Source organism: Oncorhynchus mykiss, chromosome 5, assembly GCF_057628025.1.
Source record: "Oncorhynchus mykiss isolate SJ-2025 chromosome 5, ASM5762802v1, whole genome shotgun sequence".
Lineage (NCBI taxonomy): Eukaryota > Metazoa > Chordata > Actinopteri > Salmoniformes > Salmonidae > Oncorhynchus > Oncorhynchus mykiss.
Window position 1 is genome coordinate 22,597,903 of NC_143026.1, and position 17,695 is coordinate 22,615,597.

Consider the following 17,695-nt stretch of genomic DNA (forward strand, 5'->3'; position numbering starts at 1 on the left):
TCTACACGTGACCAGTCTTTAGGCATTGAGGGAGTTACAGCACTTTCAATCAGTGGCCAGTGGAAATTTCCATTCATCAGCCATGTGCCTGATCGGGAACGCTCCTTTCTTGTTTCTCCTTTCCCATTGACGAAGCTTTTGTCTGGTTGAAATATTATTGAATATTTATGACAAAAACAACCGGAGGATTGATTTTAAACATTGTTTGGTATGTTTCTACTAACCTCTATTGTACTTTTTAAAAACCTTTTGTCTAGACTTATCAAACAAAACAAACATTTATTGTCTAACATGGAGACCTGGGAGTGCCACCAGATGAACATCATCAAAGGTAAGTGATTAATTTTAATGCTATTTCTGACTTTTGTGACACTCTCCTTGGCTGGAAAATGGCTGTATGGGTTTCTGTGGCTAGGTGCAGACCTAACATAATCGCAAAGTGTGCTTTCTCCGTAAAGCCTTTTTGAAATCTGACACAGCGGTTGCATTAAGGAGTTTATCTTTATTCGTATGTTTAAGACTTGTATCGTTTATCAATGTTTATGATGAGTATTTCTGTAATTTGATGTGGCTCTCTGCACTTTAACCAGATGTTTGTTTGAGACAATGCATTTCTGACCATAACGCACCAATGTAAACTGAGATGATTTTTGGATATAAATATGAACTTTATCGAAAAAAACATACATTGTGTAACATGAAGTCCTATGAGTGCCATCTGATGAAGATCATCAAAGGTTAGTGATTCATTTTGTCTCTATTTCTGCTTTTTGTGAGTCCTCTCTTTGGCTGGTAAAATGGCTGTATGGTTTTCTGTGACTAGGTGCTGACCTAACATAATCGCATGGTGTGCTTTCGCAGTAAAGCCTTTTTGAAATCTGACACTGTGGTTGGATTTACAAGAACTTTATCTTTAAAATGGTGGATAATACTTGTATGTTTGAGGAATTTTAATTATGGGATTTCTGTTGTTTTGAATTTGGCGCCCTGCAATTGCACTGGCTGTTGCTGAGGTGGGACGCCCACTTGTACCAGAGAGGATACAGTGCCTTGCGAAAGTATTCAGCCCCCTTGAACTTTGTGACCTTTTGCCACATTTCAGGCTTCAAACATAAAGATATAAAACTGTATTTTTTTGTGAAGAATCAACAACAAGTGGGACACAATCATGAAGTGGAACGACATTTATTGGATATCTCAAACTTTTTTAACAAATCAAAAACTGAAAAATTGGGCGTGCAAAATTATTCAGCCCCCTTAAGTTAATCCTTTGTAGCGCCACCTTTTGCTGCGATTACAGCTGTAAGTCGCTTGGGGTATGTCTCTATCAGTTTTGCACATCGAGAGACTGAATTTTTTTCCCATTCCTCCTTGCAAAACAGCTCGAGCTCAGTGAGGTTGGATGGAGAGCATTTGTGAACAGCAGTTTTCAGTTCTTTCCACAGATTCTCGATTGGATTCAGGTCTGGACTTTGAATTGGCTATTCTAACACCTGGATTGGTTTATTTTTGAACCATTCCATTGTAGATTTTGCTTTATGTTTTGGATCATTGTCTTGTTGGAAGACAAATCTCCGTCCCAGTCTCAGGTCTTTTGCAGACTCTATCAGGTTTTCTTCCAGAATGGTCCTGTATTTGGCTCCATCCATCTTCCCATCAATTTTAACCATCTTCCCTGTCCCTGCTGAAGAAAAGCAGGCCCAAACCATGATGCTGCCACCACCATGTTTGACAGTGGGGATGGTGTGTTCAAGGTGATGAGCTGTGTTGCTTTTACGCCAAACATAACGCTTTGCATTGTTGCCAAAAAGTTCCATTTTGGTTTCATCTGACCAGAGCACCTTCTTCCACATGTTTGGTGTGTCTCCCAGGTGGCTTGTGGCAAACTTTAAACAACACTTTTTATGGATATCTTTAAGAAATGGCTTTCTTCTTGCCACTCTTCCATAAAGGCCAGATTTGTGCAATATACGACTGACTGATTGTTGTCCTATGGACAGAGTCTCCCACCTCAGCTGTAGATCTCTGCAGTTCATCCAGAGTGATCATGGGCCTCTTGGCTGCATCTCTGATCAGTCTTCTCCTTGTATGAGCTGAAAGTTTAGAGGGACGGCCAGGTCTTGGTAGATTTGCAGTGGTCTGATACTCCTTCCATTTCAATATTATCGCTTGCACAGTGCTCCTTGGGATGTTTAAAGCTTGGGAAATCTTTTTGTATCCAAATCCGGCTTTAAACTTCTTCACAACAGTATCTCGGACCTGCCTGGTGTGTTCCTTGTTCTTCATGATGCTCTCTGCGCTTTTAACGGACCTCTGAGACTATCACAGTGCAGGTGCATTTATACGGAGACTTGATTACACACAGGTGGATTGTATTTATCATCATTAGTCATTTAGGTCAACATTGGATCATTCAGAGATCCTCACTGAACTTCTGGAGAGAGTTTGCTGCACTGAAAGTAAAGGGGCTGAATAATTTTGCACGCCCAATTTTTCAGTTTTTGATTTGTTAAAAAAGTTTGAAATATCCAATAAATGTCGTTCCACTTCATGATTGTGTCCCACTTGTTGTTGATTCTTCACAAAAAAATACAGTTTTATATCTTTATGTTTGAAGCCTGAAATGTGGCAAAAGGTTGCAAAGTTCAAGGGGGCCGAATACTTTCGCAAGGCACTGTAAGTGCATCAGCGCTTTGGCACATTTAATGGCTACAACTCTGACTTTATATTTGAAAAATTCCCATCTACTTCCATGACCCAAGTCTTTTCTTGCAAAAATATATTTGGCTAACAATTTGATGTTTCCAAGAGAATAGGATCTTTAAGAAAAGTATTGTTTAATTTCCAATATCCTTGAGTACCTTTTAGATTTTTTAGTAGCTTGTAAATTCAGGGAAATCAAGTGATGATTATAATGAACACGATGGGAAACCGAGAGCTGGTTTCAAGCGCAGGGCACAGAAGGTGTTTATTGTTAAAACTTCTTATGGCATGGGGGCAGTATTTCGACATCTGGATGAGAAGCGTGCCCAAAGTAAAATGCCTGTTACTCAGGCCCAGAAGCAGGATATGCATATTATTGGTAGATTTGGATAGAAAACACTCTAACGTTTCCAAAACTATTAAAATAATGTCTGCGTATAACAGAACTGATATGACAGGCGAAAACCTGAGGAAAATCCATCCAGGAAGTGGGATTTTGTTGATGTGGGTACTTTTCAAATTAATGCCTGTAGAGTTTCTAATGGGTTAGTACCCAGTTAGTACCCAGATACTATTAGGATGTATTCATCTGCATGTTTTGACCGTCTTTGAGCCAGTGGATTACTGAACAAAACGAGCCAACAAAACAGAATTTTTGGGATATAAAGAGGGACTTTATCAAACAAAACAAACATTTATTGTGTAGTTGGGAACTCTTGTGAGTGCAACCATGTGAAGATCTTCAAAGGTAAGTGATTAATTCTATCGCTATTTCTGACTTTTGTAATTCCTTTACTTGGTTGTAAAATATTTATATGCTTTTATAAGCGGGGCGCTGTCCTCAGATAATCACATGGTATGCTTTTGCCGTAAAGCCTTTTTGAAATGTGACAAAGCGGCTGGATTAACAAGAAGTTAATCTTTAAGCCGATGTATAACGCTTGTATTTTTGTATGAATGTTTATTATGACAATTTCTGTATTTTGAATTTGGTGGAACGCCTGCGCCAGAGATGGACCACAGGAGGAGGCAGGTAGCTGGGTCCAGGGGCAGGCAGAAGGTCATACACAGGGGGTCCAAAAAGGCAACAGTACAGGCAGGGAAAAGGCTAGTTACGTCATCCGGGAGCTCAGGCAATGGATTGATAACAGGAAATCTGATAGGCTAAAGTACAGACAGGGAATAGGCAAAAGGCAGGCAAAAACTATCATACACAAGAGGGTTAAATTATGGGAAAAACTGAGCTCCGAATAGAAGTGTGTCACAAAACAAACAATACCTCACAATAACAGGGTGCAAAGAACTGAACTAAATAGTGTGTGATAATGACATACAGGTGTGTGAACAGGTGATCAGAATTCAGGTGATTGGGATCTGGAGAGTGAGCTGCTTTCACGGGACCTATGTGTTTGAGAGTGTGAGCTGGAAAGTGAGCTGCGTTCAGGGGATCTACGTGTTTGAGAGCGTGAGTTGGAAGCAGACGTTACAATGATCAGAAAAGGGAGCCAACTGATGATCTACATCTATAACAAATTGTAACAGAACGGGGGAAATTAGGAATACTACGTGACATAGTTTTGTTGGTCCAGGTATAACCCTTTGCCTCCGGATTGAAATAACGGCAGGCATCATCAACGGAGAGATCCATGCATAATGGATCTTGCATAATCGATATTGACATTTTGAGGGCTTTGACTCGTTCTCGGAGGAAAACGATCAGCAGATTCATCAGGTGTTTCATTAAAATACACTGAAATAATTAGAAAAGCCTCTGAGTATTTGTTGCATAAATCCTGTAATTTTCTGGTAAGTTGGGTAAGAGGGGTCTTATTTGCAGCATGTGAGTTATGTCCATATACATTGCAAATGATGAAAATAGCATTGTCAAGTTCAACAGTTACTATGACCCATCTCCCATCCTGTGAAGTGGATGTGGATTCTAATAATGTCGCCTTTAAACTTGTGAATAAGTGTCAAAACGCCAGCAGAATGGTTTGATTCATGACTGAAGTAGGCCATTTCTCCCCATTGGGATTTCCAAAATGTAAAATAACTTTCACACAAATGAGTTTCCTGAAGAAGGACAACATCTGCGTTTACAATATAAAAATAAGGCTTTCCTTTTTGTAAGATCTCTCAAACCCCTAGCATTCAGACTAACAACATTGAGTGAGTTGAAAATGAACTCCTGCATTAAAGAAAGAAAGAGCACAAACTAGATAACAGAAGTAGTAATGTGAACAATAAAACAACCTTGAGGGGTTTACTCCGGTGGAAAACTACGCTCTGCTAAGGTAGAGGTGGTTATCAGTATAACAAACATCTTTTTATCCTTTTTTTAGTTGGCAAGTGTTCATAAGTTGTAGTTTGAACTGTACATTTACTCGTGGCAGTACATTAAATGTATTCGTGGCACTACTCACAGTTCCAGTATGGTTCATGTCAACAGAGTTACCCATTTTGGGATTTTGGGATTGCAGTTTCTTCAGCTCATTCTCCAGGAACGTTATCTTTTCCTTGTTCTCGCTCACAATTTTGTGAAGCTGACTCACAGTCTCTGACAAATTATCGATCTTCTATGATGTTTTGTTGGTAGCCCGCCCTATGATGGACACTTTGGAGAATGTGGAGTGTTGTTTAGTAGACAGGGACTGGATTGCAGAGAAAAGTTCACTTCACTTTTTTCACCGGTGGTTTTTAATTGGAGTCTGAGGTAAAGAGGTTGCAAGGATTTCATCCTGGTCTGTCTTGTTCTTTCTCTTGCTTGAGCTTGCGTCATCGTGTGTATCCATGTGGTTCTGACTCTCCTCGTAGCTAGCTAGCATGCCTGCCGTCTTCTGTGAGGCTTGGATATTCCGTCATCTGTTGTCTTTCTGTTGTGTTCTTCCCATTCAACTTGACAAAAACTAACTCTAAACTTGCCCTATGTCACTAAAACAAGTTATAGTTAGATTCTTTCAACATTGATAGCCAATATTAGACTGTAAACCACCTAACCCTCATGTTGCTTTGATAAGCGAGAAAACACTCCCTCTCACAGCGACGCCATCTTGACTCCGCACAGGTTAAGTAATAATAACCCCCTCGTCCTACAAGACGATCGGTTGAGTGACGCCATCTGACGTAAGACAATGCCAGATCCCTATACTCCCTATGCCCAATGATGGTATGTTTATCACCCAGATCCCTATGCTTACTATGCCCAAACATGGTATGTTTATCTTTAAAAAAAATTGTTTTATTTAACCAGGCAAGTCAGTTAAGAACAAATCATTTTTTACAATGACAGAGGGTTAACTGCCTTGTCCAGGGGCAGAATGACAGATTTTTACCTTGTCAGCTCAGGGACTCGATCTAGCAACCTTTCATTCACTGGCCCAACACTCTAACCGCTTGGCTACCTGTCACCCCTTATCACCTAGATCCTTATATTCACTATGCCCAAACATGGTATGTTTATCACCCAGATCTCTATACTCACTATGCCCAAACATGGTATGTTTATCACCCAGATCTCTATACTCACTATGCCCAAACATGGGTATGTTTATCACCCAGATCCCTATACTCACTATGCCCAAACATGGTATGTTTATCACCCAGATCTCTATACTCACTATGCCCAAACATGGTATGTTTTTCACCCAGATCCCTATACTTACTATGCCAAAACATGGTATGTTTATAGGATTTATAGGATACTAGTTGAACGTGTCTGGCAAATCAATTCTCTCAAGTGATGTTCAGACTCTAATAAAGAATAGGCAAATATGAATAATAACACTATACTTCTCACTGGCTGTTTCTCAGGTTGTGACAGGAGGCCACAAATGTGGCTGCTAAAACACAGCATTTTGTTCTTTCACTAAATTTTTTATTAGTTGGGATGAGATTTTTTATGTAGCGATTCCATGGTACAGGGTGTATGCGTTGATATATAAAACGACTCAAGATTCAATACTTCTGTCACGCCCTGACCATATAGAGCCTTTTTATTCTCTATTTTGATTAGGTCGGGGTGTGACTAGGGTGGGTATTCTAGGTTGTTTAGTTCTATGTTGGCCTGGTATGGTTCCCAATCAGAGGCAGCTGTTTTTCGTTGTCTCTGATAGGGGATCATATTTAGGCAGCCATTTCCCCACTGTGTTTTGTGGGATCTTATTTTTGTGTTGTTGCCTGTGAGCACTCCAGAACGTCAAGTTTAGTTTATTCTTTGTTGTTTTGTTGTGCGGTTCACCTCAAATAAAATATGTCGAACTGATTTCCTGCTGTGCTTTGGTCTGAATGTGATTACGACGATTGTGACAGAAGATCCCACCACAACAGGACCAAGCAGCGTGCCCAGGAGGAGAGGGTATCCTGGACTTGGGAGGAGATATTGGATGGGAGGGGATCCTGGATTTGGGAGGAAATCCTGGCAGGACAGGATCGCCTTCCTTGGTGGCAGACGCAAGGAGAGAAGGGAGGACAGTGACGACGCCGGGGTTCGCGGCCACTTAGAAAGCCCAAATAACACCCCCAAATTTTTTTTGGGGGGGGCACACGGGTTGGTCGGCGGAGCCGGGGAGTGAGCAAGAGCCTGTGTGTGAGTCGATAAGGAAGGTAATGAGAGATACCGGAGAGAGGTTTTGGCAAGGAGTATTCTGCAGCGCAGGTGCTCTGAAGAGCGCCTTCTCAGCCCGGCACCATCTGTGCCAGCTCCACGCACCAAGTTTCTAGTGCGCCTTCACAGCCCAGTACGTCCTGTGCCAGCTCCCCTCACTCGCCGTGCGAAGTGTGTCATCGTTCCGGTACAATTTGTGCCGGCTCTACGCACCAGCTCTCCAGTGCGCCTCCACAGCCCAGTACGTCCTGTGCTAGCTCCCTGCACTCACTGTGCGGAGGTTGTCATCTGTTCGATACCAGTTGTGCCGGCTCCACGCACCAGGTCTCCAGTACGTCTCCTCAGTCCGGTGCGTCCTGTGCCTGCTCCTCACACTTGCCCTGAAGTGTGTGTCACCAGTCTGGTACCACCTGTGCAGGCTCCACGCACCAGGCTTCCAGCGACGGTCCCCAGTCCAGAGCTTCCAGCGTCGGTCCACAGTCCAGAGCTTTCGGCGACGGTCCCCAGTCCGGAACCTCCTACGACGGTCCACAGTCTGGAACCTCCTATGAAGGTCCACGGTCCGGAACCTCCTGTGACGGTCCACGGTCCGGAACCTCCTGTGACGGTCCAGAAAGTCCCGCTCCAAGGCCGGAGCCTTCTTCTGCGCCGGTGCCTAGCCCAGGCACGGCGTCCAGTCCAGCTCCAAGGCAGGAGCCTTCCTCTGCACCGATGTCCAGTCTGGACCCGGTGTCCAGTCCCGCTCCACGGCAGGAGCCTTCCTCTGCACCGATGTCCAGTCTAGACCCGGTGTCCAGTCCCGCTCCATGGCAGGAGCCTTTCTCTGCACCGATGTCCAGTCTAGACCCGGTGTCCAGTCCCGCTCCATGGCAGGAGCCTTCCTCTGCACCGATGTCCAGTCTGGACCCGGTGTCCAGTCCCGCTCCACGGCAGGAGCCTTCCTCGGCACCAAGGTTCAGTCCAGGCACAGTGTTCATCCCGGGTCCAGGGCTGGATCCACGGGATGAGCGGGTTCTTCGTCCTGCACCATTGATGTTGAATATTTAGAGCATACAATCAACGCAGCTCTGCAGATTTTGTTGTGAGGATACAGAATCATTAGACCATTTTTTATGGTATTGCCCTCAGGTAGCCTGTTTCTGGACTGGCTGAAAATGCATAACATTAATCTGAAATTGACCCTAGAAATAGTATTGTTGGGAGATGTGGAGTGACCAGGTCTGTCAATTACTAATATACTAAAACTCTTCGTAAGTGTTTATCTTCAACTTGCAATATGTGGAATCTATTCGATTAGATAGATTCAAATTGTATGTTTAAAATCACAGCATAGTTGAAAGATATGTGGTGCATAGAAACCCGAGGTGGGTGGCCAGCAGAGATAAATGGGATGGGCTGAGTGAAGCTGAGGGTTGGGATATGGAATTGGAGACAAGTGGGAGTGGAGTTGCTGGGTGGGGGTTAGAATGACGGTCAAAGATAAAAGTTAAAATTAAGTTAAAAGAAAAAGTAAGTTTGAATAACACTGAGGAGCAGTGATGTTACAGCTAATTCTGGTTTTCCCGAGGCTGATCTCTCTCTCTGAGGCTGATGCCGCGCAGGTGTTTGTACACATGCATATACACACACTCTCATTCAAATGCACACACAAGCAAATACACGGACACACACACATACTCACATGTAAATAGTGTCATACATGCATTCAAACAGATACAGTAGGCCTTGTTATGCTTTTTTGTTGTCCTTGATGTCTTTTGTTTTTTTGCATTGTTGTTTTCTGTTTTCCTTTCCCCCCCCTCTTTTATTCATTTTTATGGTTGTTGGTGTGTGTGTGGGGGAGGGGTCTCAGATTGTTGAGGAGCAGCTCTTGGGGGAACTGTGGAGGGAATCTTGGAGGGCTGGTGGCCTGGGGGTTGGGAGCTTGGGCCAGTGGCTGATAGGTCACAGATTCGGGTCCCCATTTTTGACCTTGTATGAGATCTGTCAACGTGCTCTTGAGCAGGGCGTTGACCCTGGTTGCTTCGGTGGGTCTCTCTGGATGGGAGTCTGTTAGATGACTGATGTGATGTAGATGTTTTGTGGATTCAGTGCAAATAGATTGTATGTTTCAAATATTAAATTAAAAAACAAAACAAAAATATTTTTTAAAGTTTGTCTTCATCATTTAGGTTGTCTAATTCTTCGTATTGTTTTATAATTTGAGGGAAGAATGTATTTCTTATGTCAGAATATCTGTCAAAGTATATCTCTTCCTGGGGGCAGAATGAGCACAGCCTGTCCTCTCTGGTCAGCCAGGTTTGCCTGTGATGACCATTCTCTATGGCTAGGTTGTGATCACTGAGTTTGTTAATAGTGCTTTCCTCATTTTTCTATCAGTTACAGTGGTCAGTCTGCCACCATGTACTGTCTGTTTAGAGACAAATAGTATTGAAGTTTACCTAGATTTTTTGTGATTTCTTTCCAATGGGTGATATATTTAGATTTTGTGATAATTTGGTTGGGCCAGATTTTCTGAGTGTTGTTCTTAGGCTTTGTTGGGTTGGTAGTGGTTAGTGAATTGAGCCACATGACCAGCTGGCTGAGGGGTGTCACGATCGTTGGTTGAATTAATGGACCAAGGCGCAGCATGCATAGAGTTCCACGTGTTAATTAGATAAAACTCACAGGAAACAATAAACCGCAAAACGAAACGTGAAACTAATGTAGTGCTCGCAGGCACCTAGACATAGACAAGATCCCACAAAAACCCAGTGGGAAAAGGCTGCCTAAATATGATCGCCAACAATAGACAGCTGGCTCTGATTGAGAACCATACCAGGCCAACATAGAAATGAAAAACTAGACTAACCACCCTAGTCACCCCCTGACCTAACCAAAATAGAGAATAAAAAGGATCTTTAAGGTCAGGGCGTGACAAGGGGACTCTTCTCTATGGTCACCTCTTGGCAGTTAAGGACTTGGTAATGGTTGGATTGGGGGTCACTTGTTTTTAAATTATTCTAACATTTGGTGGCTCTTTTTTAGATATGAATCAGAAGATTAGGGTGTGTAGGATATATATGTGATCTTATGTTCGATAATTTGGTAGGAATCCAATTTGATTTTTGCTCAGGACATTGTGTTCACTGAGAAAATGCAGTAATCTGCTGTTCATTATGGCGCAGAATATTTCCTCTCTCTAGATCTATCCTCCCATCAACGTTCTGCCGTCTCTCTCTCGTCTGATGAAGTCAGCCATCGGAGAAGGGATGAAATGCGTAGACCACTTAGATGTCTCCAACCAGCTGGCACACACGCACACAAATGCACACACCCGCACAAATATACACACACACACACACACACACACACACACACACACACACACACACACACACACACACACACACACTGCTCAACAACGTTCAGCACTTCTGCTAGGAAAATCTGTGATCGTGTACGTGTGTTTGTATATATAGTTTGTGTGTTATGCGATAGGTAAGGATGTGCAGGCGATGAAGGCTGTGGTGGGAGAGGAGGCTCTCACGCCTGATGATCTGCTCTACCTGGAGTTCCTACAGAAGTTTGAAAAGAACTTCATCGCCCAGGGTACACTGGTGTGTAGGGGAGGGGGGTGGGGCTGTGTGTGTGTTTTTATAACATCTCATTTCATTCTCTCTGTTCTAGGAGCCCATGAGAACAGGACTGTGTTTGAGACGCTGGACATCAGCTGGCAGCTGATGAGAATCTTCCCCAAAGAGATGCTGAAGAGAATCCCTCAGAGCATCCTGGCAGAGCTCTACCCCCGCTTGAAGTAATGATGACAACATAGAGAGGCCCAGTGACTTACACACCACTCAAGCCCTTCCCTCTTGTCTCTCTCTCTCTCTCTCTCTCTCTCTGTGTATATATATATATATGGGTGTTTCTGTTCTAACATTGACATTTCTGTTCTGTCTGTATCGTAATGACTAGTACTGATACTGTCACTCCAGCAGACTACACTATGCTATGTTTCTGCACACACACAGACAACATCTTGCCCTCACCATTAAGCCTGTATGGACCAGAGAAGTAGGATAAGCACATGAGGGAGATGTTAGTTTCTAAACCAGAGAGATTCTCTCTGACCAGCAGAGCCAAGTAGCCTGGGACTAGGACCTGGAGTTTTCCCTGGTCAGATCACATGGTTAGGAAAACCTCCTGGTCCTAGTTGTTGGATGTACTGGATGGATTAATGGATAGATGAATTGATGGTCGGTGAATGGTGTGTCAGAAGTCAGAGGGATGGTGTGGTGTGTATTTAAGACGATATGTAGATGCACTGTAGATCAGTGATGATGCATGTGCATGACAGATGAGATTACGCCGAACAGCATGTTTCACTCAGTGATTTTTTGGACATTTTCAATGGTCTTTTGTTATGACCAGATTGTTGCCTGTGTGTTGTTGCCGCTGGTATGTTTGGAAGAGATTAGTGCTGTTTTTGCAGTGTCAATCCAAATGCTTAAACTTACTTTTGTATATGAACTAAAACCAGACACGCAACTAAACAGATGCCTATTGGTATTCCTGCCTATTTAACTATATGTGCCATCCATATATTTCTCTATATTGTGTGTGATATTGTAGCTGCTCCTTCAACACGCACACTGTGGTTTAGTAATGACGATGTCTTGTTATTTACAGTGAAGACTCCCGGAGCAGATGGATATATTTCTGTTTGTTTCTCTATATTCTTTGGAATATATTTTGGTATATGTCTCCATTTCAGTATGATTGTTTGGTGTAGTTTCGGTCTAAATGCACACATGACTGCTCAGCTTTTTGGAATGTGTCTGTACAGTAAAGGAATAAACGCTGCTTGCCCTCTACTGTGGTTCCTGGCTCTTTATGCCATACAGATATTTTGTGTCTGAAAATGATTGAGTCAATGGTTTTTCAATGGATGTCTTACATTGACGGATGATGGACAATGCGATGGAGGTGATTGTCTGACAAAAAAACACACATTCTCTATCCATTTACCTATACAACTCATCCGAAAGTACTCGTCACACAGTTACAGGCACAATCCTCTGTGACTGCAAAGAAGATGCAGTGCAGTATAAGGCCATAGGGTAGTGCTGTTGGTCTGTGTAATAACGGATGTGATGAACCTCTCCTCTCTCTTCAATCAGCACATCTACACCTAACAGGTAGACTGTCTGCAAGTCGTGACAACTGCACTCTACTGAACACGTGCTGAGAAACAAGCTGGTTTGATCTTTAATCCCACTGAGAACAGATAGGATAGGGGTTAATGTTGATATTTAGGAAGGTAGCGAGGAGAGAAGGGGGAGCGAGAGGAGATGTGTGTGCAGAGTGCTGTGTGTTTCATGGTGTCCTCATACACACAGACAGTTTGTTCTCTCTCTCTCTCTCTCTCTCTCTCTCTCTCTCTCTCTCTCTCTCTCTCTCTCTCTCTTTATCGGTCTCCCTCTCGCTTTCCTCCCTGCTCTGCCAGACTCACACCTTCACTGAACACCTCTCTGTGGGGCGGAAATGGGCTGTATCCTCCCTGGTGTGTCTGGGTGTGCATCTGTGTGTGTGTGTTTGTATGTGTGTGTGTGCGAGCATGTGTCCACGTAAGTGCACGTGTGTAGGGGGTCAGTTGAGTCCTAGAGGGAGCTGAATCACTGCATGTAAATCAGCCATACCAGCTGAGAAGAAGAGAGACACACACACACACACAGACAGACACAAGGGTAAGTCTTGTCGTGGGGTGGCTTTTTTAGAGGGCATGTGTGTTTATCATTCCTCAAAGCCTGAGTGTGTCTGCCATGATGACACACACTGTCACATCTCATAGATCACAACACACACCCACCCACCCTCACGCACACACATACAAATGACTGTGTGTGTGAGGAGTGTTGTTATGCGGGGTGTCACATGCTGAGATTCTCCTCCATTCTGTCACTCGTATCTTTTTATTAATCAGACGTATTTGTTAGTGTTAGTGTTAGTGTGTGTGTGTGTGTGTGTGTGTCAATAAGTGTTTTTCAGGGTAGATCAAATTTTCCCACACACATGAAATTATGCATGTGATGAAAAAAAGATAACACACATAATTAAAGTAATGACGATAACATAGGGACACACACACACACACACCACTAAAATGGCAAAACGTGACAGAGCAGTAGAGTGTGAATGGTAATAGTCAGAGGACTATTATTATTATTATTATCTATTTAATCAATATTTAATTGAGTCAACCTTAACCCTTTTCACAGTCTCTATGGGCTTTTCACTGTATTGAAGCGGACACACACAATGTGCAGCACAAGAATAGAGGAGCGAAGAAGAGGGTGGAGGAGAGGAAATGAGAGAAGACAGGAGGATAGGAAATTTGAGGAGACGAGAGCGGAGGAGAGTTGATGAAAGAGGAGGCAAAAAGGAGACGAGAGGAGACGAGAGGAAAGGAGACGAGAGGACAGGAGAGTGTTTTTCTGGGTTGCCTGTGTCTAGCATGGTGTGTGTGCGTGTGTTAGTGTCTGAGTGACCTGTGTTTGAACCGCAAGTGCTGAACGAGCAGTGTTCAAACCTCCAAAGGCACACACACACACACACACACACACACACACACACACACACACACACACACGCACACTCTCTAAGTAATGTATTATCTGTCCTGATTCCTTCAATTATGTAAATAGGAGTCGTCTTCTCCTTGGGGACAATAGTGGTGAATAAGGCCTTGTTAGGAGGGTAAATGACAAGAAATGAACAGATTGGAGAGGAAAGTGAGAGAGGGCGAGGTCACACATCTCCCTCACTGCATAACAAGTAGACCCTGAACAAAGAGAGTGAGCGAGAGTGAGTGTGTGTGTGTGTCAGTGTGAGTGTGAGAGAGAGAGAGAGAGAGAGAGAGAGAGAGAGAGAGAGAGAGAGAGAGAAGCGATGGAGGCAGTGAAAGTGTACAATAAAGTCTATATGGAAACATGCCCCTTACTTCAAGTTGTAAGTTGTACCTTAACAATATTTAGTTATTTTCTCTCTATCACAATAATTCTCTCTCTCTATCCAGGTATATTATTACCACTGTGACTTGACCAGAGTTTAATTTCTCCTGACACCCGCTCACAGCACATGAATCTTGAATCATTTCTGACCTACCTTTCCACTTATTGCTCTTTAATTTTCCTCCATTCATGCTGTCTCTATCTGGTGACTCATCTGATAATCAGGTCTTTCCTTTTCACCCAGGACAACCAATCAGAGAAGAGCAGTTAAGTGGCTTTAGAGAAATAATATTGATCTTTGGCCCCGCTGTTTGTGTTCTTCTCTGTGTTTACAGTCTAGAACTCATGTTTTGCTGCTGCTTTATCACATTTAACTATGTAACGATGTAACTTTGTAATATAAAGAGAACAAGAGAGTTAGAGGAAAGGACAGAGTAGAGAAATGCAAGGTGGAATTCACATATTCAGCTTATCAGCTGTATCAGCGTGTGTGTGTGTGTGTGTGTGTGTGTGTGTGTGTGTGTGTGTGTGTGTGTGAATTGAGGAAAAGTTGGGTGACATTTACAGCTTCATCATAACTACAGAGTCAAGCAACGCTCAGGTAGTCTACTGAAAATGGAAAATGTTTGTATGAGTCAGTAGCAATTAATGTCTGTAAGTCCATTAGTGTTTATCTTATGTTCACTGAGAGAGAGACAAAGAGAGAGAGAGAGAGAGAGAGTGAGAGACAGCAAAATATTATTATTTAAAAAAATGTATTTAACCTTTATTTAACTAGGCAAGTCAGTTAAGGACAAATTCTTATTTACAATGGCGGCCTACTGGGGAACGGTGGGTTAACTGCCTCATTCAGGAGCAGAACGACAGATTTTTACATTGTCAGCTCGGGGATTCAATCCAGCAACCTTTCGCTTACCACTAGGCTACCTGCCGCTCCAAGATAGATAAAAAGAGGATGAAAGAGAAAGACAGAGAAAGAGAGAGAGAGAGTGATGCAAGCAGAAATGACAGCATCCCATTACTGCCAGTGTGACAGAAAGCATGCCGGAAGCCATGCTGACACACAGCACTGCTATTCTGTCAACTAATCATCACCCATTTAGTGTGATGAGCAAGAGTCAATGGAGACAGTAATGACTGACACATTACCAATACAGCTGTGACATCACAAATCACAGCATAACATATGCGCAAGCACGGACATACACACTCACACACTCACACAGACTAAAACATTTAGCATGTTGTATAATAACACATTCTTTGAAACGCAACCATTTAAATAACACATTCAACATTCAAAACACTGATTGAAAGGGACTGGTAAAAACAATGTCAACAATAATGTTTTGAAGCTTGTGTTTCCTGTATGAATGAGAGACCTAGGGCTCCAGTGGTGTATTAGATGGCAATGGTGACTAGCAGGTGTTAGTGGAGTGGAAGAAGGGAATTGTGGCTCCAGGAATCTAAGTTTAGGGTTTTTTTATAGGCTGGAAAGAGCAGAAGGCTATCATCTTGCATTAACCTTGTACAAAATAAAAGAAAATGTAAATATTTGTTGCACAAAAGCAAAGCTACGTAACAGCAACACTACCCCAATATATCCCTGTAATATGATATCTACCATACAGGGATCTAGCACAATGTATTATGGATATCTACCATACAGGGATCTAGCACAATGTAATATGGATATCTACCATACAGGGTTCTAGCACAATGTAATATGGATATCTACCAAACAGGGTTCTAGCACAATGTAATATGGATATCTACCAAACAGGGTTCTAGCACAATGTAATATGGATATCTACCATACAGGGATCTAGCACAATGTAATATGGATATCTACCAAACAGGGTTCTAGCACAATGTAATATGAATATCTACCATACAGGGTTCTAGCACAATGTAATATGGATATCTACCATACAGGGATCTAGCACAATGTAATATGGATATCTACCAAACAGGGTTCTAGCACAATGTAATATGGATATCTACCATACAGGGTTCTAGCACAATGTAATATGGATATCTACCATACAGGGATCTAGCACAATGTAATATGGATATCTACCAAACAGGGTTCTAGCACAATGTAATATAGATATCTACCATACAGGGATCTAGCACAATGTAATATGGATATCTACCATACAGGGATCTAGCACAATGTAATATGGATATCTACCAAACAGGGTTCTAGCACAATGTAATATGGATATCTACCAAACAGGGTTCTAGCACAATGTAATATGGATATCTACCATACAGGGTTCTAGCACAATGTAATATGGATATCTACCATACAGGGATCTAGCACAATGTAATATGGATATCTACCAAACAGGGTTCTAGCACAATGTAATATAGATATCTACCATACAGGGATCTAGCACAATGTAATATGGATATCTACCATACAGGGATCTAGCACAATGTAATATGGATATCTACCATACAGGGTTCTAGCACAATGTAATATGGATATCTACCATACAGGGATCTACACAATGTAATATGGATATCTACCATAGAGGGTTCTAGCACAATGTAATATGGATATCTACCATACAGGGTTCTAGCACAATGTAATATGGATATCTACCATAGAGGGTTCTAGCACAATGTAATATGGATATCTACCATACAGGGTTCTAGCACAATGTAATATGGATATCTACCATACAGGGTTCTAGCACAATGTAATATGGATATCTTCCATACAGGGTTCTAGCACAATGCAATATGGATATCTACCATACAGGGTTCTAGCACAATGTAATATGGATATCTTCCATACAGGGTTCTAGCACAATGTAATATGGATATCTACCATACAGGGTTCTAGCACAATGTAATATGGATATCTACCATAGAGGGTTCTAGCACAATGTAATATGGATATCTACCATACAGGGTTCTAGCACAATGTAATATGGATATCTACCATAGAGCGTTCTTGCACAATGTAATATGGATATCTACCATACAGGGTTCTAGCACAATGTAATATGGATATCTACCATACAGGGTTCTAGCACAATGTAATATGGATATCTACCATACAGGGTTCTAGCACAATGTAATATGGATATCTACCATAGAGGGTTCTAGCACAATGTAATATGGATATCTACCATACAGGGATCTAGCACAATGTAATATGGATATCTACCATAGAGGGTTCTAGCACAATGTAATATGTATATCTACCATACAGGGTTCTAGCACAATGTAATATGGATATCTACCATACAGGGTTCAAGCACAATGTAATATGGATATCTACCATACAAGGTTCTAGCACAATGTAATATGGATATCTACCATACAGGGATCTACACAATGTAATATGGATATCTACCAAACAGGGTTCTAGCACAATGTAATA

General features: G+C 42.3%; 1 long non-coding RNA gene across 1 annotated transcript; it reads left to right on the plus strand.

The window, feature by feature from the left end:
• The first annotated feature begins 51 nt into the window (after positions 1 to 51).
• On the plus strand, positions 52 to 12,162 carry LOC149983202 (uncharacterized). The gene is made up of 2 exons (XR_016495928.1): positions 52 to 208; positions 10,976 to 12,162. It is a non-coding gene; the product is annotated as an uncharacterized LOC149983202 (long non-coding RNA).
• Positions 12,163 to 17,695: the final 5,533 nt, after the last annotated feature.